Source organism: Hyperolius riggenbachi, chromosome 6 (assembly GCF_040937935.1).
Source record: "Hyperolius riggenbachi isolate aHypRig1 chromosome 6, aHypRig1.pri, whole genome shotgun sequence".
NCBI classification, from domain to species: Eukaryota; Metazoa; Chordata; class Amphibia; order Anura; family Hyperoliidae; genus Hyperolius; species Hyperolius riggenbachi.
Window position 1 is genome coordinate 78,625,457 of NC_090651.1, and position 27,548 is coordinate 78,653,004.

At 44.9% G+C, this 27,548-nt stretch overlaps 1 long non-coding RNA gene across 1 annotated transcript; it reads left to right on the forward strand.

Moving 5' to 3' along the window:
• The first annotated feature begins 1,403 nt into the window (after positions 1-1,403).
• On the forward strand, positions 1,404-27,533 carry LOC137522471 (uncharacterized). The gene is made up of 3 exons (XR_011022304.1): positions 1,404-1,494; positions 4,206-4,337; positions 27,451-27,533. It is a non-coding gene; the product is annotated as an uncharacterized lncRNA (long non-coding RNA).
• The last annotated feature ends 15 nt before the right edge of the window (positions 27,534-27,548 follow it).

The window sequence follows — 27,548 nt, forward strand, 5'->3', positions numbered from 1 at the left end:
CCAATTAATGCGCCGTCGCTAGGGGGAGCATCCTGGATTTCAGATTTCAACTGGAGGATTCTATCAAATTTGAAGACAAACTGGGAAAGGACGGGACCCTGAAGACGAGCGGTGCCAGGACACTTCTAAAGTAATTTAGCCCACCATGGACTTCATTCCATTCAGGGGTACTTTAAAAAAAAACTCAGATGAGTCTTCCTGCCTTTTTTTTACTTGAGGCTTCCTCCATCCCCACATGCATGGCTGTGTCCCTCGCTGTCCTCCTGCGATCTCCCATTCAGCCGCAGTTATCTCCGGTAAGTGGCTCAGTGACTTCAGCGACAGACCTTCTGCGAACGCATGGACCTTCTGCGCAAGCACAGAAGGCGCCGGCTGACGTCAGTCACACTGAGTCAGACTGAACAGTGTACCGGAGTTGACGGCGGCTGAATGGAAAAACGCAGGAGGACAGCGAGGGACACAGCCATGCTTATGGGGCTGGAGGAAGCATCGGGTAAGTAAAAAAAAAAAAAAAAAGCCAGGAAAGGAGAATGCGGAGAGAGCTGGCACTGCTGCGAATGCTGATTTATTTGGTACAAAAAGTGGATGCATACATTGTATGTGTAAAATCGCATATCAAAAAGTTTCTGCATTCAAAACATACCATGCGGGTATAGGCTATTATGCCGAAGTAAAAAAAAAAGGCAAGAAGACTCATCTCTGAGTCTCTTCAAGTCAAACCTCTGATCTGCCTGGTTTATGGCTAAAGGTACTAGAGGCTGAGGATCAGCATGACAGTCAGGCAATGTGCATAGTTTGAAATAATTATGGCAGCCTCCATATCCCTCTCACTTCAGTTGTCATTCAAAGGGAACCTGAAGCGAGGCTTCCATATTTATATCTTTTTAAGCAATACCAGTTGCCTGGCTATTTTACTGGTCTCTTGGGCTGCAGTAGTGTCTGAATTACACACCTGAAACAAGCCTGCAGCTAATCTAGTTACACTTCAGTCAGAGCACCTGATCTGCACGCTTGTTTAGGGTCTATGGCTAAAAGTATTAGAGGCAGAGGATCAGCAGGACAGCTGGGCAATTTGCATTGTTTAAAAGGAAATAAATATGGCAGCCTCCATATCCCTCTCACTTCAGTTGTCCTTTAATCCCTCTATCCAGCTCATGCTTCCTTACTGCAGCACACCCCTGCTTTTTAGATGTGGACGCAACTTTAATGAAAAGGTATTCCAGTGTATCTGAATGTTTTTGTTTTACAGTATTTGCCCTGCTGCACATTGCTACTCACTTTTTTTTTTACCTTTCACACTTTGGGTAAAAAATCATTATAGAAGTAGCATCTGTCACCACCAACAGCTGGCTCCACTGTATATGCCAGAACTTACACATATTCATTTTCCATAGTGAGTAGACATGAAGATTGGGGAAGCTGTCCCACTATCATCTTCTCTTATCGGGTGCCAATCAGCAGATGCTGGAGGAGTCTCACTGTCTGTTGGCAGAGGTAGGTGGACTTGTTAAGTTTACTTACAAAACCTTCCATACCTGCAAAGTCTAAGGTTATATGTAGAGGTGCTAGATTAACCTCATCCAAAATGGTGGTTTAAGATCGTTCAACTCATATTCTGCAAAAAAAAATTGGCAATGGTGTTAAAATGAAGTGTTTTGTAATGCCTCAGCTTCATTCTCTGAGGGTTGTCACCTAGGTCAGATTTCTGGAAAGGATTTCTAGAACAGGCCAGTGGCAGCTGTATATGGAAGAGGAAGCTGCAGTGGCGAGCCACTGTCTGATGGATACTGTGCATCAGAGAGGGGGCTGCAAATGGAATGGAAGAGGGGTTGATAAACATGGAACACGAGTCGCAAGAAAGTGTAAATCTGGTTTTGGATGAGACATCCCAGATTTTGGATTGAATTGCATACAGTAAAATTGGTACAAAACAGTTTTGCTGCCATAAAATCTCTCTGGGTTCTGTTCTGTGCTTCACTTCTTACATCCACAATCTCATTAAATCCTGTTGCTTCAAGTGGTGCATAGACTTTGTCCATTGATCTTTAGAAAGCAGAGGTGGCAGTGGTACATTCCAGTAGATATGTATACGTTTGGGCAAGACTCCCAAACACTGCTACAGCCTACAGAGTGCTCCCTATTGGCTGCAGCTCAAGTGCTTTGAGTCTGCAAGGAGAAAAGCACAATATGAATGTTCTGTTTCTTGTGTTGTCCGTGTCTTGAGATGATGTTAACAACAGTAATAATAATATTTTTATAGCACTTTTCTCCTTGGGGACTCAAAGCACTGTGACCTGCGTTATGCACTCTCAAAGGCTCGGGAAAAGAGGTGAGTTTTTAGCCTTTTCATAAAGCTGTCCAGAGAAGAATCCTCTCGCACTGATTGTGGAAGTGAGCTCCATAGAGTAGGGGCTGCATAGGAAACGGCAATGTTTTTAAGTGGATCCTGGGAATAACCAGATTAATTTGATTGGCAGAGCGGAGGGTGCGTGGAGGAGCATATAGCTCCAACAGATCCGCTATGCAGTTGGCTGATGGTGTAATGGTTAAGGGCTCTGCCTCTGACACAGGAGACCAGGGTTCGAATCTCGGCTCTGCCTGTTCAGTAAGCCAGCACTAATTCAGAAGGAGACCTTTGGCAAGTCTCCCTTACACTGCTACTGCCAATAGAGCGCGCCCTAGTGGCTGCTGCTCTGCTCTGGCGCTTTGAGTCCGCAAGGAGAAAAGCGCAATATAAATGTTATTTGTCTTGTCTTGTCTATGTATTTGGGTACCATGTGGTTGGGTCCATGTGGTTCAAGGCGAATTGTCAGCAGATCTTAAAATGGATTCTCCATTTTACTGGCAACCAGTGACGAGTTTGCAGTATTGGGGAGATGTCAGTTGTGGGGTTATTAGCTAGGAGTCTGTCACGCTGCGTTCTGTACTGATTGTAAATGGCGCAGAATCTTATCCGGGGATCTGGCGAACAGGGCATTGCAGTAGTCCAGACGGGAGGATACAAATGCGTGAACTAGCGCAGGTCGGTCTCCAGCTGGCATAACGTGTTTATAGCTTGCTATTTTTCTCAGATGGGAAAATGAGGACTTAACAGCCGATACCTGCTGTCTTAGTGTTAGCTTTCCATCCAGGATCACCCTAAGGTTTTTTTTCAGTCTCTTTATACACTGTACAGTATCTCCCCCAGTTGCTAGTTTGAAGTGTGAAGTTAGTGGTTCTTGACAGGGCTGTGGAGTCGATACAAAAATCATCCGACAACTCAGTTTACGAAACCTCCGACTCCAGGAACCCAAAATGGCTCTGACTCCTCGACTCTGACTCCTTAGTCTAATACTTACCAGGGTTGTGGATTTGGTACAAAAATCATCCGAATTCCGACTCCTCAGTTTATGAAACCCCACCGATTGCAGGTACCCAAAATTACTCCGACTCCACAGCCCTGGTTCTTGACCAATGCATTCATTAATAAAGGGGTTCATGCGACGGTGTTTGAGAAATAATGATGCATAACATTCTTCTTTTCAGTGGGGGTGTAAGAGGATCAGGGAAGCCTCTGGACTACCCAGAGGCTTCCCACTACTGAGGGGAGTAGCTTGCTTTTAATCTAATTTCCACTTCCTATACTTTATGCTTCCACACTATACTACTATACTATTAAACCTCCAGCCAATAGCATTCTGTGTTCCTTTGGCTGTTTAGAGACATTAACCCAAATCATATGTCCTATCTGCAAACGTTTGCGGTCAGTGTCCCCTATTGTGTTGTGTTTTACTTTTTTTTTGTTTTTTAATCTAAAAAACATTTTTGAGAAATTCTTTATGGTAATCTCCTCCTTTCAATTTCATCTCTAGTCCCATCAATATCCTGAACTCTGAATTGGGCTAGGATAGATTGTGATTTAATAAAATGCTTTCTGACACCACTTGTTCCATACTTTTAAGTCTAATTGCTGACTTGCATTTCTTTGGTTTTCCCTGTTTATACAAACCACAGGGACAAATAACTATCAGTCCACAAGTGTGTCATTGCATGTAAGGAGTACTATTATTAGAAATTGTCTGTCTTTTTGTGGATTCGTACTCGTATCTCTTTCAATTGGGTTGTTACATAAATGGCAATTTGAATATGAACAGTTCCTATGTGCACTTCCTGTCCTAAAAAGAAATACCACACATCTGAATGTACTAATCTGTCCTTACTCATAGGAACATGCTTATGTGATTAAGGGGCAAACCTGAAATGTATTTTACAGCACAATGTGGAGGAGTAGGCTAACCGAGTTCTAGCACTGACAGAGGGAGACCCTTCCTTTCTCTAAAAACCTGTCTTTAAATACCGTAAGTGGAAATTTTATTGATGCACTGAAATCTGTAAAACCAGTAAACTTCTTACGTGTACATTATCATGAGTTCATTGATTGGGGTATTGCCAATTGTAGATCTGAACTAGGCCAGTCCGGAAGCGGTTTTTAAGTATTTTGTTTTCATGAGATTCTCTCCTGGAAGCCATAGTTTCCATCTGCTTTCTTTTTTGTAAGAAAACAGCAAAGCTAATCAAACAAGCTCTTCTAAAACCTGAGGCTGTGGCATAAAGGAAGCGTTATCAGTGGCGTAGATGTACCAGCAGTACAAATTTCAGTCTACTCCTTCCATTTGGGTGCAAAGCAAAAGTTCAGACACTTTTTTTTGTCTAACCACTTTATCCACCACTACTGTATATCTACGTCCTCTGTGACTTCATCCAAGCCATGAGTCAGTAGATAAATAGGAAACTCAGAGAGCCCAATACAGTGTAGTATTTATTGGAAACCGTGGATAAATGTAAGTGTGAGATGAATATACTCACAAACATGGGTTACCTCTTAGGCAACCACTGTAGATGCAGATGAGGAGATTAGACCTGTCTTCACTCAGGATTAAGATGTCGCTCTCTGTAGATCAGAAAAGTAGGTGTAAGTCACCTCTCCACCTGGGGTGGACACAGTATTATCGTAGGAGAACAGAGGCGCCAGCAGGATAAAAGGTAATAAAAGTTTTAACATTTGCTGGGAGGCCGTGGTGGACTTACCTCCGAAAAGCAGACTCAAAATACTGTCTGAATTAAACAAATACATTTATTACTGGTAAATTTGTTTAATTCAGACAGTATTTTGAGTCTGCTTTCTGGAGGTAAGTCTACTACGGCCTCCCAGCAAATTTTTAAACTTTTATTACCTTTTATCCTGCTGGCGCCTCTGTTCTCTTACGATAATACGAGTCAGTAGATATACGTCTTGTAGCAGAAGCAGTGCTGTGCAGGATTGGGCCTGCCCCTGTGCACATTGCCGCCACTATCTGATGCAGCACTAATTGGTGAACAGGAATATATGTTTCCTGAGCTAGTGAGATTGATTTTTACCATTAAAAATACTTTTATTTTCTCAGTTCATAGTGAAAAATACACTCTGTAGCATTAATTCAGGATCAAATATCTTCACCATAAATTGTGACAGGAACATAATCTAAGTTTTGTGATGAGCAGTAAGAATAGCCAAACAAAATTTTTTTCATCTACAGTAGCACTTTTTATTTTTAAACTGGAATTGGTAAAACTGAGAAATAATGTGTTTTTTCTATTTTTTCCCCTTGTTTTACCATTAAAATTCATAGAAAACAAAAATTGTTAGAGGGAAAAAATGGCATAAAATGAAAACCTAGTTTGTCTTAAAAAAAAAAATGTATATTTCATTTCTGTGTGATAAGTAGGGGTAAAGTTATTGCTGATTAAATACGGTCATAGCTAAACTGTCAAAACTGCTCTGGTCCATAAGTGGGAAACAAGGTCTGGATGCGAAGTGGTTAATATGCATGTAATAGAACCTTGGTTTATACGAATTATGCATAACAAATGTTTATGCAGTTATTGCTAAATAAAACAGGATAGTACCTGCTGCATGTTTACCAATCAGAAAAAATATGGTGCAGACCACAATTGGCTGTGTTGAAAAATTTCAGAAAGCCTTTATTCAAAACTTCTAATTTCAGTGTGGATCACTCCGATCAAATTAAAACCACTACAAACATTTGGTCTAGACATGCCAGGGGTCGACCACCTGAAAAGCAGCATACCTCCAGCCAGACCACTACATGCACACACGGCCACATCTATCTAGTTTTAATTTAGCAAACACCACATGGTTTTTAGATCCACTCTCTTTCCTATAAATGCAGTCCTCGGGGATTAAACACTTTGTTATTAATGCAAGTAACAGGAAAGGGAAGTATGCGAAAACCCTCGCTACATATTCTTATCTTGTGCTGTATATTGTTGAGAAGCTAGCTTGATTCTCTTTCCTTGCTGAATTCAAACAAATTGTCCACTCCTGCTTAGCAGAAAGCAACAATACTCAGTGTCCATAGTTTGCACCATCAACAGAAGCTTCTCATAGATTCGGCATGTAAAGGTGTTGTCATAAGCACTCAATATGAGGCAACTCTGTACTCAATTTGAGTTTTTTACATCATACATTTTCAACGGCTAACAAATAGCCATATAGGCTTGTGTGGCAGTTCTCACCATCTCCCAGTTGAAGCACGGGTGGATTGCAGATGCTGTGCGCCGTCCTTTATCCCCAGAGCTCTACTTCACACTTGGCCAATATACAGGTCATGCGGCTTTGCTGGTGGCTAGATTTTACGAAGACAGCCCATGATCCATCCGCACAATATATCTACCCGGCGGGGAACAACAAGGGCTCGGTAGTTCACCATGTTATCTTGGCTCAGCCCACCTACATGTTTCACCATATCACAGGGTTTCGTCAGGGTGCTGCTGCATGACTTCCGACTTATTTTCTCCCCCCCCACTGAAGTGGGAGTGGTTCAGGCTGAATGTGCACAAGTGGGCAGACGTCAGTCCGTGAGAATCTCTAAATTGGTGGAGCAGAAAATTTCCTATTTCCTTATTGTGTTGGGAAGTGTAGTTTTGTTGAAAAAAATTTTCTTTTAATAACAGCACCAGGAGTAGTATGTGTACTCACACACCCTAAGGGCTTGTTCACACTACATGAGCTTTTTAAAGTGACACTGAAGCGAGAGAAAAAATTGATATAATTCAATGTGTAGTATGGATAATTGATAGCACATTAGTAGCAAAGAAAATAGTCTCATATTTTTATTTTCAGTTATATAGCTTTTTATTTATAACATTGCATCATTCTCTAATATGTGCAGTTTACACATTACACTCAGCATTTTAAATGATTTTACAGAGCTTAGCTAATGACCTTTCCAACTTTCCTCTCCAGGAAAACCAGAAAACCGCAAACAAGAAACAGTGAGAGACAGTTGAGATAAGAGCTTCAAAAGACAGTGCTTTCCACGACTTTTTTGGTAGCAGAACTCAGAGAAGCTCTTTTGCATAGATAACTGAAGTTTCTTAACTTTTCTTGTACTGCAAACACTATCCGAGTCATACCTGTGCTGCCAATGCTTTATTTCTTAGTTGTGCTACACATAGAATTCATTATATCATAAGTTTATTTTCACTTCAGATTCTCTTTAAAGAGACTCTCTAACAAAAAAAAAAGATCCCGCGGGGGGGGGGGGGGGTGGGGGGTGTACTCCCCCTGTAGCTGCAGGCAATCCAGCGCTGACTCCCCCGAAGTGTCCTGCAATCCTGGCTCGACAAGCCTGACAAGCTTGATATATTTACCTTCCCTGGCTCCAGCGGGGGCGCTGTTGCAGCTCTCAGCACGGAGATAGGTGGAAATAGCCGATCTCTGTTGGGCCCGCTCTACTATGCAGGGGCAGGAGACTTGCGTCTGCGCAGTAGAGCGGACTGACAGCGATCGGCTATTTCCGCCTATATCCGAACCGATACTGTGCTGGGAAGATAAATATGTACATCCCCGCTGTTCGGAGGGGCACAGCGACACCGCCGTGGGACACAGGAGGACGGGGGAAGCCTCAATAGGATCCAGAGGCTTCCCCACCCAAGGTGAGTACTCCCCAGGGGCACTTTTTTTAGTTACAGGTTTTCTTTAAGCGCTAGTGATTTTGAAAAGCAATGCTATGGGGTATTTTTAGAAAATCGCATTGCTCCAGTGAGAGAACCACACACAAGATAACATTAGCAAGAGCTTTTACAATCACAAAGCGCTTAGAAAAGCTCTTGTAGTGTGAACAAGCTCTAACTGCTATGATCTGCTTTAGTGGCAGAGGTACTTCATGAAGGGAAAAAATACAACTGAAAGAGAAGTGGATCCAGCAATGGTTTCCATTACATTTTTGTGATTTTTTAATTTTTTTTTCCTACCTGCAAAATATGACTTACTGAGCAAAAATTGGAAATGCAGTCTTAAAAGTGCCCATTTTGAGGCGCAGATTTGTTTGATTTGACGTAGTGGCTGGATAGTGTACTGGTTAAGGGCTCTGACACAGGCGACCTGGGTTTGAATCTCGGCTCCTCCTGTTCAGTAAGCCAGCACCTATTCAATAAGGAGTCTTAGGGCTAAACTCCCTAACACTTCTACTGCTTAGTGGCTGCAGCTCCAACGCTGTGAGTCCACCAGGAAAAAAAAAGCGCAATATAAATGTTATTTGTCTTGTCTTAATTCCAGGCTGAAATCGGTCGAATGTATGTATTGAGCATGCTAGAAAATCTAGGTCTGTCGTGATTGATCGGTTGTGCGATAACTGCAGTCAATAGTGCGATGACCGATGTACGCGACGGTCCCCTGGCCACTGTACCCCGAGTGTTAATGTTACCCCTGTGGCCGTGTGCAGTGTAAACTCTGAACTGTCCTGCTGGCGCCACTCCTGGCCTCCACCTCCATCACCCCCGCGTGACACCAGGCGCATGTGTGACATCACAAACACGTCATGCTGAAATCTATCGTCAATTTATCTGCAGGCAACAGAGTTGTGATCAGAGAGAGATCTGTCTCGTGGTCGATCTGCCCAAACATCGTTCGATGTATGGGCACCTTAAGATTTGATTATGGGTTGCGCCTTCTGTAGGATGGTATTTGAGCAATTCCATCTGATAAGCAACCCTTTAAAAGTTGGTGTGTGTATGTGTGGCCAGCTTTCCATTTGTTTGATGTCTTTCCTTTATTAATTGGGGTGGAATGTGGCTTTAATCTGAATCTTTCTTGTGCAGAGTAATTAATCGACTCTGCTTGCTTACACTGTGCCTGGGGCTGCTTCTGAAATGTTAATTGTATTTATCAGAAGAAAACTCCTTGAGGCAATGAGCCAACACATTCCCGCTGCCCCCCATCACTGAGAACCCCGTGTTTGTCATGTTTATGCATCCCCTCCGGCACAATATTCATTAATTACACCCAGCCAGCCTGCACTATGAATATTCTGCTTCATATTTCATGTGTATTGCTGCTTTGTAGTGTGAATGGAGAGCAGCCAGCAGGACATGTTTACACACTTATAGAAATATCCCGTTCCCAGTAACAGGCACAAATATCATCTCTTAGGTGTTACAACATTTAAAGCTCTCCATGATGCATTCATTAAAACTTATTCCCTAAGATATTACTTTGTACAGATGCATTTTATGCCCTCTTTGGCTGCAGTAGTGGCTGAATCCCACACCTGAAACAAGCATGCAGCTAATCCAGTCTGATTTCAGTTGGAGCACCTGATCTGCATGCTTGTTCAGGGGCTGTGGCTAAAAGTATTAGACACAGGATCAGCAGGAGAGTCGGGTAACTGGTATCATTTCAAAAGGAAAAACCCATATCCTTCTCAGTTTAGGTTCCCGTTAACATGAGCCTGATGGAGACCCGTTACAGACTGAAAAAAACTAATGATGTTGCCAATTGTTTTTGCATGCTTTGGCTGCAAGTTAGGATCCTTGCCTTTGTACTTCTTCCTCATTTTGTTATGTTACAGCCTTATTCCGAAATAGATTAGATTCCGCAGAACGCTACACACTACACCCCATAATGACAACGTGAATAAAGTTTACTTAAAAGAGTTCTGTTGACGTTTTCAAAAACAAAAACTGCCACTTACCTGGGGCTTCTATCGGCCCCCTGCAGCTGGAATGTCTCGCTCAGTCCTCTTCCGATGCGCTGTTCCCCACTGCTGGCATCGGTGTCATTATTCGTCTAACTAGACGAATAGAAGTGCGGCTGCACGGCCGTGGCTGCGCACCACCGGGACAGGGCAGCCATCGGGGGTACAAGAGGGACAGTAGTGTGGGGCCCAAACAGTGGTAGTGCCACTCGAGCCTATGCTGGCAATGCTACCGTGGCATAACAGGAGTTGTGTGGTCGTCTACCTCTTCCCTGCTGTGTGATTGGTGAACACGCATCAATGCAGGGGGGGGGGGGGTTATGGGCCCCAGGCAAGTTGCTTTGCCTCTACCCCACATACCGTGGCTCTGCACCCACACAATCTACCTATCAGATTTGAGGGGGGGGGGGGGGGGGGGGCTGTAGGTTTGCTAAGTACGTGGGGCCCAGAAATTTCTGATGGCGGCCCTGCAGCGGGAGCTCACTGCGCAGGCGCAGTACAGGAAAACTTTGTACTGCGCAGTTAGCAAACGATACCTCCGATACTAAAATGCAGCAAATGGTACCTCTCCCACATATGAAAAGAATAAACATTCCCCCCATGTATGAAACACAACACAGATAAGAAAAGAGAAACAGACACGCACACAGACACTCGGAGAGATACACAAGACACTTAAGAGAGATAGACACACACAGAGGGAAAGACACAACTCTGCTGCAGAGCTTCCTCTCCTGGCTGCAGGCTTGTCTGGTTTCTTCGGGGCTCCACTTTGGTGGGCTGTAAAGCATTTGAGATGCAGGCATGTGCTGCAGCGGCTCCAAAAAAATCCTGGCCGTGCAGGGGGTGAAACTGTTAACACACACCCCCTGCCCTTCAACTTGTGGAAGCTGTGCCCCCCTCTCCAGGATTGTCACTGCAGGCAGCAAATTGCAAGGCTGTCCTGCAATGCCCAGGCGTTTTCCATTGGACAGGGGGTGCAGCTACATAGTTTCTGCACCAGGCACATGCCAAAGATGAAGCAGGGGGAAGGCTTGGCCTCTTCTTTGTGCCCAGCCTTCCCTGTGCAGTGCTCTGCCCACCCAAATGGCAGCACTGCAACACCATGACAATGGAGGATGCCAGAGGTCCGGGGCATGCAGGTGGGTTTTGTAGGGGGCCATGTTCGGTGCACGATGGCTATAGATCTGGGGCACAGGCCATGGCAACACACCCAAAGTGAATGCTGTTCTCAAAACATGTTCAGTTATTAACTAGTTGATAGTCATCTTATTGGTTCTCAGTGCAGGTATGTGTATAAGAACTATATGAAATTGAACTTTTCCATATTGGAATGAAAAGCACACTGGATGGACAAATGAGTCACTCTGCTTCTAAATTCTATGTGCAGTAACTCGCGACCACTCTTGTGGTAGGGGATCTATCGCAGGGCACCGCAAAATAATAGGAACTATTGACCTTTTTTATCTATCCCCTGCACTCAGAAGCTGTTCTCTTCCAGTCAAGAGTTTTATCACTGTAATTCCTTATCCACAAGATTGTCTGACTAGGTCCCGACTAGAGATAAACTGTCGCTTGCGCATTTACATGTTTAACTTTCAGACGGAAAAAGAAGAAAAGGAACACAGCCTAATTAATTGTATGCTTGGCACTATATCCATGTCTATCTCATCATGTTACCTAAGGTACTCTTTAAGCACTTTACCGATTTATGAGATAGGTTAAAGGCGGGTATGATAAGCTAAAGGTGGGTATGTGTATTTAAAGACCCTATGGGGTTAAATTGCTGAATGCATTCTAAGCAGTCGTATGTTCTTAAAATCGTAAATTAAAGCTACAATGGAAGAAAGGGACTGTTGGTCATAACAATTATAAACATTGCGCCACGAATGAGATAAATGGCCTGACATATAAAATAAAACATGACGCCTATCTCTGGTGTTAAGTGAGGCAGGAAAGCAGGCATACTGCACGTGGATTATTCATTTTTTTTATTTATTTGTTTTAAATATAACCCTGTTTGAGGTTATAGAAGCCCAGTTACAAAACTCCCCACCATGCAATGGTCCTAAATGTCATAAACCTTTATATAGATTGTTGTCAGTTGCCCTCAGAGATCGGGGGTTGAGCAACTGCATTTGTCTGTAAATTACAGAGCGAAAGTATTGTGTTCTGATGACTAATGGCGGCTGTGGATGAGGCAGAATACCGGATATTGCCAATAATCTCACACCCCGTGTGTTTATCACAAACACGGCCGTGTTATTACTTCAAATATAGAGCTAGGTGTACTGAACAGAGATGTGAGGAGTGATTCATCACGTTCCTTCTGATTAATGTGCTGCGTGGACAGCTCTTAATATAGTAATACAAAAATGATACAAAAGGGGAGGACTCTTTATATAAACGTGCACCTTACGTGACACTTCTCCAAACTGAAAATGCCCACTCATACTACATAAATCACCTAATTTTAGTGTTCAAATGTGTTCTTAAAGTGTACCTGAGATGAGAAGCATCTTAGGTACCGTACTTACCTGAGGCTTTCTTTAGGCCACTCGTCTCTCGCTGTCTCCCCTGGTGGCTCTTGTCATTTGCAATTCAACCCGAAAGCTGAATCCCCGTCGTCGTGCATGCGTGGCCAGGCGTGCTGCTGTGGCTGGGAGCATTCTGCGCAGTGCTACTGCACAGGCACAGAACACTCCAAGGGATGAGCGATGAAGCGCGACTCGGCCAGGCTTTCAGGCTAAATTGCAAGTGACAGGAGCCACCCAGGGAAACCGCAAGGGAGGAGCGGCCTTAAAAAGGAACTCCAGTGAAAATAACGTAATGAGAAAAAGTGCTTAAAGAGACATTGAAGCGAGAATAATGCTCGCTTCAGAGCTCATAGTTAGCAGGGGCACGTGTGCCGCTATCCCGCGGCTAAACGGAGGTCCCTTCACCCCCAAACCACCCCCCCCGCAAAATCAACGACCAAATTGGTCGTAGATTTTGCTGCTGCTGGAGGCAGGGCTAACGGCTGCAGCCCTGCCTCTCAGCGCCGTCTATCAGCGGCGTATCGCCGCCTCTCCCCCGCCCCTCTCATTGAAGGAAGACTGAGAGGGCCGGGGGAGAGGCGGAGATACGCGCTGACAGACGCGCGTGGAGCAGGGCTGCGGCGCTTAGCCCTGCCCCAATGTGGAAGCGCTCCCCCGCTGCACGGAGGGGGATTTGGGGGTGAAGGGACCCCCGTTAAGCCGCGGGATAGCGGCGTTTTAGCAGGGGCACACATGCCCCTGCTATCTATGAGGTCTGAAGCGAGATTGACTCTCTTTAACTGGTTCTTGTTCCACACTTTTGACACTTTAGCTGTGTTGTTTTGATACAGCAGTAACTTTTTAATTATCTATGCCATCCTAGTGATACATATCTTGGTTTTTTTCAGTACAATCTAGGCTTTCTTTGGGTAATATTTTTCTCCCAAAACTATTTTTTTTTTTATAGTCCCTTTATGGGGAAAAATTAGGCGTAAATGCAGAAAACAAACATTTTTCATTTTTCACCCTTCCAGATTTTCACATCCCTCAGTTATAAAACATTTACAAATAAATTATTTGGCCCTTCCTGATTAAAATGATACCCCATGTGCCATATTTCATTTCTAGCTGAGCATGTGGTGGACCGTTATCCCCAATCTGCACGTCTGTGGCGATCGAATGCGTTCGCTAGGACGACAGTTCAGGGGGCATAGAGCTGTACAGATGCATCACTGGGTAATGGCAGAGCGGTACATCTGTAGAGCATTGGGGCCTGAAACTTTCGCCTCAGCGATTGCATCCGATCGCTACTGGTGGCAGTCATTAAACATTTATAAACAGGTTTAGGTATTGTAGGGGTTAATAGGCTAGGTTTGGGTTAAAAATGAATGGGGAATGAACAAAAAAACACTTTATTTTTTTAGTACTATGTCACTAATTTTTTTTTTGCTTTTACAACTTTTTTTTTCTAACTTTATTGAATGATTGTTGCTAGCTAACAGCAACAATCATTCACTTTATGATTCACGTGATTGTGCACAAGCGGCCACATGCATGCTCACCTGCATGCGTGGCGGCAGGAAGTGGTAATTAATGCAGGACGTAGATTCTACATCCTAGAACACACGGGGGGGGGGGGGCTAATTAGGACGTCGAATCTACGTCCTAAAACCCTGATCAGTTAATTTTTACAATAGTCATGTATAAATGATTTTGTCAGTGTTTGCCCATTGTAAAATATTTCTTCTCCCTGATTTACATTCTGAAATTTATCAAATGGCGACATTTTTACTGCTGGCAGGTGATGTCAGTAGAAGTAGCTTCTGCTTGCTTTTTTGGCAGCTGGAAAAAGCTGTTGTTTCCCACAATGCAACAAGGCTCCCACAGTGTAATGTCCGCACCTCAGTGCTGTAAGGCGCTGACATCACACTGGGGGAGGGGTTTCACCACAATATCAGCCAAACAGAGCCCCCTGATGATCCGTTTGTGAAAAGGTAAAGATTTCTCATGGGAAAGGGGGTATCAGCTACTGATTGCGATGAAGTTCAATTCTTGGTTACGGTTTCTTTTTTAGCGGGCTTAAAGCGGAATGAAACACAGCATTTCTTTTTTGCTCTAATAGATTATTTACAGCATATTATATACAACCAGCAGGTTTTTTTCTACTAGAACAGCATTCAAAGGGTTAAACACAGGCATTAGAAGCTCCCCTGCAGGGAAAGCTGGACTAATCTGAACTAGAGATAATGTTATCTTGTGTTTAATTGTATCAAGTGAGGAATGTAAACAAACCCTTCTCTGACACTGCAAACTCTCCTGAAGACAGTGAGACAATCAGAAAGCATTTCTGCTTTAGGGCTGGTTCAGACGGACGTTTGCAGAGCGTTTACAGCCAGCGTTCAGGGCTTGGTGTTAAACGCTCCCATTCAAGTGAATGGGAGCGTTTGTACCAAGCTTTCAAGCGCGTTTACACAAACGCGGCGTTTGGGTCCCGATTTTCTCTGGCGTTCAAGGAGCCCCTGGAAGCTACATGTAGCTTCCAGGAATGGTTAACCGCGACGGCTAATGTCCCCCTAGGGGAAGAAAAAACGCGACCGCATCCAAACGCACACGAACGCTGCTGAACGCGACGCCAGCAAACGCAACGCCTCCAAACGTCCGTCTGAACCAGCCCTTAGGTAGAAGATAAGTAAAGCAGTTATGAATAAAAAGCAAAGTCAGCTTTCAGAGCAAAAAAAAGTGTACTTTGGGAACATATAATTTCTAAATGAATGATACTTATGCACAAAAGCAAATATGATAACCGTATGGCATATAAAAAGTAGGAAAACCTGTTTTTATTGAATATTATGTCAGGGTTTTATACCGCTTTAAGGAAGCTCTAGGTAAGTATGGAACCTGAGACGCTTCTCGTCTCAGGTTCCCTTTAACACTCTGACCCATATGTAATTTTTTTCTCCTAGGTGGTATTTTCACACTATGTCAATAAAATGCTTTTTAACCCAGCAGAAAGCAAGAAAATGGGTAAAATATTTTTTACAGTTCTTTTTCACCTAATTTTTGGCAAATTTTGAATTGCAAATTACTGAAAAGTTATTTTAAGAGAATAAAACAAAGTATCTATTATGCTGGGAACACACGATGCAACTTCTGGTCCAATCGACGGGAATCGGACATTTATTTCCAACCTGTCCGATCTGTTTCTGATCAATAAAGGAATCAAGTTTGCAAAGTTATAATTGTAAAATCGATCCCTTTATCGATCGGGAGTAGTTGGACATGTACACGCGATACAACTTCCCGTCAGATTACCTGTCGATTGGGAAATTGCACTGTGTGTTCCCAGCATTAGGAGAAAACTCAGGACAAATAGTGAATGGAATAAGAGCCTCTGGCCCATATGCTATTAACTTTTTCTCCTGAGCTTTCTCCTAGGTGATAATTTCACACCTTGTCAATAAAATGTCTGTTAAACCACCAGCAAGCAAGCAAATACTCAATAATTTTGGTAGTACCTTTTCACCTACTTTTTGGTACCTTTTTAACCACCCTGGCGTTCTGATAAGATCGCCAGGGAGGCTGCGGGAGGGTTTTTTTTAAATTAAAAAAAAACTATTTCATGCAGCCAACTGAAAGTTGGCTGCATGAAAGCCCACTAGAGGGCGCTCCGGAGGCGTTCTTCCGATCGCCTCCGGCGCCCATAATAAACAAGGAAGGCCGCAATGAGCGGCCTTCCTTGTTTTGCTTACACCGTCGCCATAGCGACGAGCGGAGTGACGTCATGGACGTCAGCCGACGTCCTGACGTCAGCCGCCTCCGATCCAGCCCTTAGCGCTGGCCGGAACTATTTGTTCCGGCTGCGCAGGGCTCAGGCGGCTGGGGGGACCCTCTTTCGCCGCTGCTCGCGGCGGATCGCCGCAGAGCGGCGGCGATCGGGCAGCACACGCGGCTGGCAAAGTGCCGGCTGCGTGTGCTGCTCTTTATTTGGTGCAAATCGGCCCAGCAGGGCCTGAGCGGCAGCCTCCGGCGGTAATGGACGAGCTGAGCTCGTCCATACCGCCAGGATGGTTAATTGCAAAGTACTCAAAAGTTAAGTTGAAAAAAAAGTTAAATTATCTCCTAGGAGAAAACTCACAAGAAAAAATGAATTGCACTTGGGACTCTATCTCTTCAGGTAAGTGTAAGGCCACAGTGCATCAACTCCAGGACCCATATGCAATTATCTTTTTCTCCTCGGCGATATTTTCAAACCTTGTCAATAAAATGCTTTGTAAACCTCCTACAAATAGTAAAATACTCAAAGCAGACTGACCAAGTGTCGCAGTTTCTCCGTGGCACTAAGGATTTGCAGCCTCTATCACAGCATCACGGGGCACTGGTCAAATGTCCCGACCCCTTCACAGAGCCGGAGAGTTTACAGTTAACCGTTTCACTGCCCAGAGTCTTTGCAGAGAACACTAAAATACATGCATCACATCACACTCTGCAGCTTTGCCTCACGCTGAACTTCATCAGCAGCATAGCAACATAAAGATACCAGCTCAGCAAGGAATGTCTGAAGTTGGAAGAGAGTGAGACTGGGATCTCTTTCTCTCTCTCTCTCTCTAAAGCTAAGTACCCACGGGGGTACAATTGTAGCTGTCGCCGCACACGGGAGCGTGTGCGCGACAGTTCGGCGGCAGTTCGGCGACAGCTCGTCGCCAAATCCCTCTGCATCCACACGGCAGCAGAGGGATTAGCGATGCGGCGGAAGCTGTCGCTGAGTTTCCTCCCCCCCCGCCGGAAGCTCCGTGTGGTGTGTGTGGGTAGCTGTCGCTAACCCGCATACACATGCGGGGCTAGCGACAGTTCCGGCGAGGTTGCGGCGACGACTGTAGCCGGCGATTGAACATGTCAATCGCCTGGCGACAGCTCCGACGGGCGACGGTTCGGGGCGCGCGCATCATACACACGGGGGAACTGTCGCCGCAACACGCGCGTGCCACGCGGTTGCGGCGACGGCCGTCCCCCGTGAGTATGGGCCTTAAGCGAGAGGTATATGGAGGCTACCATATTTATTTGTTTTTAAGCAATACCATTTGCTTGGCTATCCTTCTGTTCCTCTGCCTCTGATACTTTTAGCCATAGACCCTGAACAAGCATGCAGCAGATCAGATGTTTCTGACATTGTCACAACAGACAAGATTAGCTGCATGCTTGTTTCTGGTGTGATTCAAACACTACTGCAGCCAAATAGATCAGCAGGGCTTCCAGGCAACTGGTATTTTTTAAAAATGAAATAAATATGGAAGCCTTCATATTCTTCTCAACAGAACACTGAGTAGATAGAGGAGGTAGTGGTGGACTTACCTCCTCCAAGTAGACACACAACGACTGTAGTAAAGACAGTCAATATATTTTATTTATGAACTCCAAATATGCAACGCGTTTCGCAGGTTTGATCCCGCTTCCTCAGGCAATAACGGAGCAATAGCATATGTGGTCAGTAGAAGAGCCAGGCACTTCTGCCAGAGGTGCCTGGCTCTTCTACTGACCACATATGCTATTGCTCCGTTGTTGTTGCCTGATGAAGCGGGGCTGTATATGCTGTATGGGCACCACACACATACACACACACACACAAAAAAAAACGATCACAAGAACATTAGCTCTCAAAAGAGCCGTTGTGGGGTGCTTTTTAGCAATAAGAATTAGCAAGGAGCAATCTAACGAGTCTATCTGTTTCCCTATGTCTACAGCAGGTTCTTCTCCCTTCTCTAATTACTGCAGCCACACCGAGTGAGGGAAATGGCTGATGCGGGGGGGGGGGGCTTTCCAGGAGGGAGTGTAGCCTGATTGGCTGCCCTGGGTCTGGTGACTGTGACGTAGAGGGTCAAAGTTGAGCCTAATGATGTAGTATAGGGGCGGGTCGTACTCGCAACAAGTTCACATGAATAAGTTCGCGGTGGAACCGTTCGGGCCATCTCTACTTTTGAAGTCTTCTCTGCAGAAAAAAACGAAATACAGTGACAGACCGTTGAGATGATAAGCTTCAGAAGGCAGAGCTCAATAAAACTCCTTTGTATAGATAACTGGAGTTTAACTCTTCCTGTACTGGAAACAATATTAGACTCAAATCTCTGCTGCTAATGTTTTATTTTTGTAGCTGTACTACACATACAAATCATTATATCATAGGTTTATTTTCACTTCAGATACCCTTTAAAATCAACACTTCCTTAGATTAGCCAGACTATTGGTTCAACTGTGCTCTCTCAGTATATAGTAAGAATATTTAAAAAATAGCAATCATTTATTTACTACAAATCTTCACACAAACATTTTTCAATAAACATATAGAATATTCCTTTTTAATGGTAAAAGGTGCAACAGATACTTTAAATTAAAAAGAACTTCCGTAAATGTGTACATTCTTCTATAACGAGTAACCATTCAAATGAGGACAACAGGCCTTCTGTAGGTGCTCATTGGGCTTGTATAATGCTGTGTTTTTAAAGGCAACAATGCCAGCTTGTTTTGAGCACAACTTCTCTTCCTCAAGCCTTAATTAACAGCTGAGATCTGATAATGAACCACACTACTATGATAAATGAATCCGCTCCACAAATGGTGCCAACATTAAGGGAAAAATGCTAGTAAGGGACACTGCCATCCAGGTAGTCCACACTAAGAACCGGACATCTCCAGACCCAGGAAGTGTAATGCGGTCTGCCTGGATGGCTGTGTCACTTACTGGGCTTCATTTTGGCATCATTTGTGGAGCTGATACATTAATCATAGTATTGTGTTGTGGTTCATTATCAGATCTCAACGGTTAATTAAGGCCCGAGGAAGAGAAGTTGTGCTCAAAACAAGCTGGCGTTGTTACCTTTAAAAACAGTCTTATGCAAGCATAGTAAGCTCCTAAGTGAGGCCTGTTGTCCCCATTCAAAATTGTTACTTTTGAAAGAGGAATGTATACACTTTTACTGTCCTTTTATGGATTCATTTACCATGTCTTTTGTATCTTTTTACCCTTAGAAATGAATATGTATATGTTCATTGAAGACTTGCTGCAAGTTTTTTTGGGACATTCTTACTATTGTGAATACATTGGGTGCAGTGGAACACCTTCTACAGTGGTTCCCAGTAAGGAAGGTTTGTAATGGTGTGTGCCATTGGGGTTTAAGGGGAACCACCATGACTTGCCTATGGGGGCTCCACTGGCTCACGGCCAGCACGACGTGTCATTTCCTCAAGCCGACTGCGCTTCTGCTAGTATTAGTAATCTGTGTGTGTGGGGGGGGGGGGGGGGGGTCACTGCATGCCAGAAGATGCGAATACAATGCTGTACTTGCAGCTCCTAGTATCACTGTAATGTAGTTCCTTGCATGGTCAGTCACAGCCTCATCATTTCTCTACCTAGAGTCTAGAGTCAGACAGCAGCTTCTGACTGGACTGCACATGATCTTTCATATTAGTTGCTGAGCAGTGTTTGTACAAGTGAAGTGCATGCGCTACTCAAACTGGAACCTACATAATGGAAGCATGACTCAAGGAAAAGGAGGAAGTTGATATTCACAGCATACAACTGAGAAGCAGCAGAGAGGCTAAGGAGCTTTGGACCCCAATTCATGTGACACAACACAACCTGCCAAAGACATCCACACTATGAGAGGTGTAAGCAGAGGAGGGGAGAAGTTTAATGATTACCACTATTCAGATGGTTGAGGGAGGGCCCCTAGACCTAGTGGGCTCCTCCGGTAAAAGGGCCTCAGTGTGGTCACAACCTCTGCATCCCTTTTAACTAGGCCACTGGTGAGAAGAGAGATGTAGGAAGAAAGGGGTGGATTCCTGCATTCGCTTTTCAATTTATTTATTTTTTGACCTAATGTTAAATGTCTGCTTTGAAAGTGGTTGGATTCTTTTCTGGCATTTCCTTCATCTACTCACAGGTCCTGAAACAACTTTGCAGTTATGCTTTGTGTGCTCTTTCTTCCATTTTTTTCCCCTGCTACTCTTCAGTTTCCGAAGTTGGTGTCTCTGCTGTGAAGACAGGAGATGGCTGTGATATTTACTAACTGTGAAGGCACCTCTAGAGTGGCTTGGATTGAGTTGTTGTATTTGTTGCCTATATGAGGGGCGTTTAGGCATGGTGATAGCTGGCTGCAGCACTGGTATAGACTATAGAGGACATATAATAAAGGATTCTGCAGCATTCAAAAGCTTTCAACCTTCTGGTGCCTTGTGTGTGCTGCTGAGGTTTATCTTTTTATTTAAACAGACTTTAACTTTCCTGTCGTCTGATTTCTCGCTTTTGAGCAAAGCAAAAAGTACAGTGGACAAATGAATTTTTGTGAAATATTCCCATTAGATGCCGATACTGGGCTACTCAGTGATTATTGGCTCTCTACACACTTGCTGGGAACCTTAACGGATTATCTGAGCATTAGGGAGGACCAGGGGCGGACTGACAACTCATGGGGCCCCCGGGCAATAGGAGATTATGGGGCCCCGTACCAGTGTTGCCCACATTTCATGTTCTTTTTTACAGAGTAAGATCTAATAATTTACTGCCAACAGATATTTTATAGTGATAAAAAAAACACCCCTGTGCGCCAAAAAATGGGTGTGGTCACGCAACAGAATGTGGGCGTGGTCATGGGTGGGGCAAAATATACATGACCTTAGCAGTGGTGTAAAAGGTCTGTCGGGGAAGTTTGAGCTCTGCCTTAATGTTTCCCCCCAAAATACATGTAATCTGACCGAATTTCACCAAAAATCGACGCCATTTGGCAGAGCTTCCTCCAATGTGTATAGGTGTCCCCAGTATAGCCAGGTGTATAGGTGTCCCCAGTATATGTAGCCAGGTGTATAGATGTCCCCAGTAAAGCCAGGTCTATAGGTGTCCCCAGTATAGCCAGGTGTATAGGTATTCCCAGTATGTAGCTAGGTCTATAGGTGTCCCCCAGGAGGGGAGGAGCGCAGTGAAAGGGAGCGGTGTGCACAGCGTGGGGAAGGGGTGGGGGGGGGGGGAGTCGCCCTTCCCTCACCTTGGGGCCCCCTTCCTGGCTCTCCCCTCCGGTAACTCGGCAGCTAACAGCGGGCAGCGACTTACCGCCGTTCCTGCCTCCAGCCGCAAGGGACGCTCTGCTCTGTGCGCAACTAGTCTGGTCTACTGAAGACCAGACTAGCCGCACACAGAGCAGAGCGTCTACCACTTCCTCCAAGCAGACATGAAAGACTGTCTGAATAATAGCAATCACATTTATTATATAGTACCCCAAAAAGTGAGGTGCAACGCGTTTCGCAGGCCAAGCCCGCTTCATCAGGCAATAACCGTGGGGACAAAATTGTAAACGAGACAATACATTATGCTATAGTAAATTCTGCAGTTACAAATTTTCATATCAATATATTGCATATCATAAAGCATACCATATGAAAAATTGCTTCGTGGAGATGGCATAAAAAGTTGGGTGTACAAGTAAACAATAGGGGGTAGAGGCTATGGTGCTCATGATAGTAATGGGCTATGGGGTGTGTTTTTTTTACACAGATTTGCAATGATTGGTGTTAGTAATGGAAAAATGTATATGTCAGCAAGTGTAATGGGTAATAAAGAGAACAGAGGGCCAGAAATATAAGGTAAAGTGTGCAAATAAAATAACATAAACCACTCACCAGAATTTCGGCAATAGCAGGTGTATCACCTCAGTGAAGGGGTGAGGACGCTCAACTCCTTATATATACAGGTACTTGCTAATAGGGCCAATTAGATGTGTGAGAGGTGTTAGTTGGGCAGGGTAACGGCGAGTGTGCAAGCAGCCAACACACTGAAAACAGGTGGCGAGAGCCCATTGGCTACTCGCAAGCCCGCCCTAACCCCGCCCACCCTTCCCAAAACCCCAATTCACTGAACACAGATGGTGAAAGCCCATTGTCTGCTCGCACACTCGCCCTTGCCTTATATTTCTGGCCCCCTGTTCTCCTCTCAATGCTTTATTACCCATTACACTTGCTGACTTAGGCCTGGTGCACACCAGAGGAGTTTTTCTGAGTGTTTTGAGTTTTTAAATCTGCTGCTAATGTTATCCTATGTGTCTGTGCACACTGGAGCAATGAGGTTTTGTAAAAAAAAACCATAGCATTACATTGGGAAGAGCTTTTAGAGGTTTCAAAAGCTCTTTCCAATGTAATGCTATGGGTTTTTTTTACAAAACCTCATTGCTCCAGTGTGCACAGACACATAGGATAACATTAGCAGCAGATTTAAAAACTCAAAACGCTCAGAAAAACTCCTCTGGTGTGCACCAGGCCATATACCTTTTTTCATTACTAATACCACTCATTGCAAATCCGTGTAAAAGAAACACCCCATGGCTCATTACTATCATGAGCACCATAGCATCTACCCCCTATTGTTTACTTGTACAACCAACTTTTTTTGCCATCTACACATAGCAATTTTTCATATGGTATGCTTTATGATATGCAATATATTGATATCCAAATTTGTAACTGCAGAATTTACTATAGCATAATGTACTGTCTCTTGTCTACAGTCAGGGCCGGAGCTACCATAGGAAAAAATGGGCAATTGCCTCAGGGTCCCAGAGCCTGTAGGGGCCCCCAAGGTGTCCCTCCCCCAACTTAACTGTTTCTCCCCAGGGACTCTGCAGAGTCTGTTAAGTTGGAAGTTGATTGGGGGAGGATCAGTAGCCAGCTCAGGGGCCCAGGAGGGAAATGTGGCTGCAACAAAAGGCCTCTAATGACGCTTTTGGTCGGGGGGTGTCTGTTGGGGGGGTCCCCCAGGCTAATTTTGCCCTAGGGCCCAATTTTTACTCTACAGTTTTGTCCCCACGTTTATTGCCTGATGAAGCGGGCTTGGCTTGCGAAACGTGTTGCACTGTACTTTTGGGGTACTATATAATAAATGTGATTGCTACTATTCAGTCTGTCGTGTCTGCTTTATGGAGGTAAGTCTACCACTTCCTCCAAGCAAATTTTAAAGGTTTTATCCATTTATATCCTGCTGGCGCCTCTGTTCTCCTACTGCTATGCCATGTCCAACCCTGGTGGAGGGGTGATCTACCCCTTTTTCTGATCTACAGAAAGCGACTTCTTATCCCTGAGTGAAGACAGGTCTAATCTCCTCACCTGACTATACAGTGGTTGCCTATGTGGTAACCCGCGCTTGTGAGTATACTCTTTTCACTAATTAGCCTTACTTTATTTTTGCATAACATACTACACTATATTGGGCTCTCTGTTTCTCTATATTTTACATCGCAACTATTGATGGAGTTGTCTGCCCTGACATCTGAGCTTTGGTGTGTAATTTCTGTGTTGGCCTCAAGAGGGCAGTGTCACTCCATGCTCATGAAGAGTATCCAGGGAAGGAGTCTGCTATTTCTGGATTGATCATGCCTGTGACAGGTTTCTGGCCTCCATAGCTTAGCACCTAGGTTCTCAACGTGTGGTACGCGTACCCCAGGGGGTACTTCTGATGGTTCCAGGTGGTACTCGGCCTTGATATACTTAACCAAGAATAACAAATTTAGAGTTTTAGAAAATGATAAATCGTATTTAAACACCATCAAATTAGTATTTTAGCTAATTAAAAGCAATAGTAAATGCTTGGCAATTGTTTAGAACCAATTATCATGTGCTAAGATTAAATATATATTTGTCAAGGGGTACTTGTGATAATGTTTACTATGCCAGGGGCTACTTGGTGAGTACAGGGATTTAAAAGGGGTACAAACCAATAAAATGTTGAGAAACACTGCTTAGCACATACTGTAGATGAAAGTATTAAAGAATGTCATGCTGCATTAACTAAAACTATTCCCTATATTAGTTGTAATCTGTTTTCAGACACCGTTTCCTGTATTTATAAGCTAGGAAAGACATATTTTTATGCATCTGAAAAGTCTGTCTTAGGCTTGTACACTGTGCAAACTTAGCTCACCCTAAATAATCATTCGTGTCTGTTGTAAAGTGTGAACAGGCGTCCCCTGATGGAACAGGAAATAAGGTCGCTGCCATAGGCTCTCGTTATAGAAGCTGCAATTTGCACAGTGGCGTAGCTAGAGATTATGGGGCCCCATAGCAAAACTTTCATGGAGCCTTAATATGTAGGCATTCTTGAGCAATGCCACCTGCCCCTACCCTATGGATATGAGTTAATTGGTAATTGGTCAATATACATTTTCATGCAATCTACTCTTCATATAGTCCATGGGCACTTAGACAAATTCTTAGGGTGGAGGAAAACAAGAAAGTTAATGGTGAACAGGCCCGGATTTACCTCACAGGAGCCTATAGGCACTGATGTCCTGGCACCTTAGACTTCATCCTCCATGAACCTACAAACCCCGCCGAACTGCACCACAACTGTGCTGGCTGGCCCAGCTGTCACTTCTCCCTTACTTCCCTTGCCCATCATAGGTAGCTACAGGTACCCCTTAGTATTTGGTACCCAGAGGTACCCTCAGTATTAAGTAGCTAGTGGTGCCCCTGACTGAAGGGGGAGATCTTGTCAATGGAATGCCGAGAGCTGGGTGAGTAACCTCTCATTTACACTCCGCTCATCAATCTGCATGGGAAAGGAGCAGGGGAGGTGCTCGAGAAGTAGAGTGAGCGGCCTTTCCATCATCAGGCGCCTGTAGGCACGTGCCTACAGTGCCTTATGGTAAATCCGGCCCTGATGGTGAATGCATCAAGTACCAGCTGCCCCCCCCCCCCCTTTCCTCCTTGAATTTGCAATAACTGGACGAAATTCAGCTGCAGGGAGGCGCCCAATTAAATAGAGGGCGTTGATTCTTGCCACCATGCAAATTGCGGCAAGACTCTGCGCCCGCTATTTACTCTAACTGCTGCAAGTCTCGGCTCTGCGGCAGTGAGAGTAGTGGGGAAGGGGTGGGTTAAGCGTCTAGGCATCAAAGCCATAATTTGTGGCAATGACAGTAAAGTTGGCTGCAGGGAGGCGCCTGATAAAGTAGCGGATGCTAAGTCTTGCTGCATAGTGGTTGCCCGCTATTTTGCTGTCATTGCCGCAAATCACAGCTCTGCAGTGGAGGGAGGGGGGGGGGGGGGAGGCCGCCACCAAGGGGGGATGCATCGGTAGAGGGAGGGTTCTGTGTGAGTAGGGGGTTGGGTTAAGTCATAGTAAAATATTGGTAGAGTTTACAGATCTTTTACTATCTGAATCCTGTAGTAGAATATTGCGAAGTTTAGCAATATGCTACTAGCGGCAAGCCCTTGCACCCTTTTTTCTTGATACGCGTCCCCTGATGCTTGCTCTTTATTGCTGTAATGCTATCCCAATGGCTATTGTTGTTTCCAGCTGTAGGCAACAATTGCTTGCTCCTGTTCATTCCATACTTTAACTTCCCCTCTTGCCTCCCTTCTCTGTGGTTCCTCTACTGTGGGGAAATGAGTGAGAAAGTGGTTTGCAAAGGGACCCCGCTGCAGGAGGTAAATACAACTAGCCACGTGTACTGCACTGACTACACGGTCGGTGCCGTTACCTGGTATTTCATAGTAGTATTGCCTGATCTCAAGCTCCATGCAAGTCTGACCATCAGTATGGTCTCATCGAACTTGCCCGGGATGCAGTGGATGCAATGCTCTGCCCACATTGTGATATCCGTTCTCATCAACCTTTTTCTTGCCAGGGGGGGTGGATGGAAAGGGGTGGAGTCGACCACTGCACCCAGGTCAAGCTCTGCAACTGTACCAATGGTTGGATTTGTACAGAGCTTGACATCAGAGGATACTATATTATATTGTTGTGAATCGGGTAACAACACTGATTGTGGTTACTTTACCCACGGCCATATTCCTTGCATATCTGACACTGTTGATGGCTTCGAGGGCCAGATTTGGCCCATGGGCCGTAGTTTGACATGAATGAATTAGAGGAACGGGTCAGTAAGCAGTGGTAAATGTACTTAAATGATAGATGTGGTGGGGGGAACTGGAAGAATGATTAGGGGAAGTAACTGCAATGTATGGGCTTGATTCACCAAGCGGTGCAAAGTGTTTGCACGCTGGTGAAAAGGCCCTTATCACGCCTAAACTCACTTTAGGCATGATAAGAAGAAACTCGCGCGAAGTTACCGCGCGTACGCGCGCAGCACCCGCCGCTTCGCGCGAAGCTCCCATTAACCTCCCTGGCGGTAAGCCCGAGCTGAGCTCGGGCTATGCCGCGCAGGGGGAGATCTCAGCCCCTGGTGGGGCGATTTTTAATCTGTAAATTGCTGTGCGCGCAGCCAGCACTTTGCTAGCCGCGCGCACAGCTTGATCGCCGCCGCTCTGCGGCGATCGGCCGCACGCAGCGGCGAAAGAGGGCCCCCCCCCCGCCAGAGCCCTGCGCTGCCCGGACCAATGAGTTCCGGGCAGCGCTATGGGCTGGATCGGAGGTGTCTGACGTCAGGACGTCGGCTGACGTCCATGACGTCATCCCGATCGTCGCCATGGCGACAGGAGAAGCCAAACAGGGGAACGCGTTGTATACGCGTTCCCCTGTTTGCTATTGATGCCGGCGACGATCGCACTAGAGGGACACATGCGCCCTCTAGTGGTGTTTCATGTAGCTACCACTCTGGTAGCTTTACATGAAACAAAAAAAAAAAATTAAAAAAAAAGTTTTTTTTGCCAATTTGGCAAAAAAAATTAACCGCCAGGGAGGTTAAGCCCTATGGGACTTTGCGCGCGTGCTCACGCGCGGTAACTTCGCGCGAAGAGCAGGAAAAAGCGGTGATAACTCAGTGGTGAAAAGGTCATCACGCCTAAAGTCTTTTAGGCGTGATAACTGGGTTATCACCGCTTTGTGAATCGAGCCCTATATGATCTATTGGTGGATATTACTTTTAAGCCACCAAACAAGTGTTACTAGGAATTAACATGTCATATTTGCCTCTTCTCCACAGGTGGGGTACAGAGTCTGCAAAGCAACAAGGCTGTCATAATGCAGGTTCATACGGAGCCAGAAACCTTTCTTTGCTGCTGGGTGAGTCTTCTACAAGAA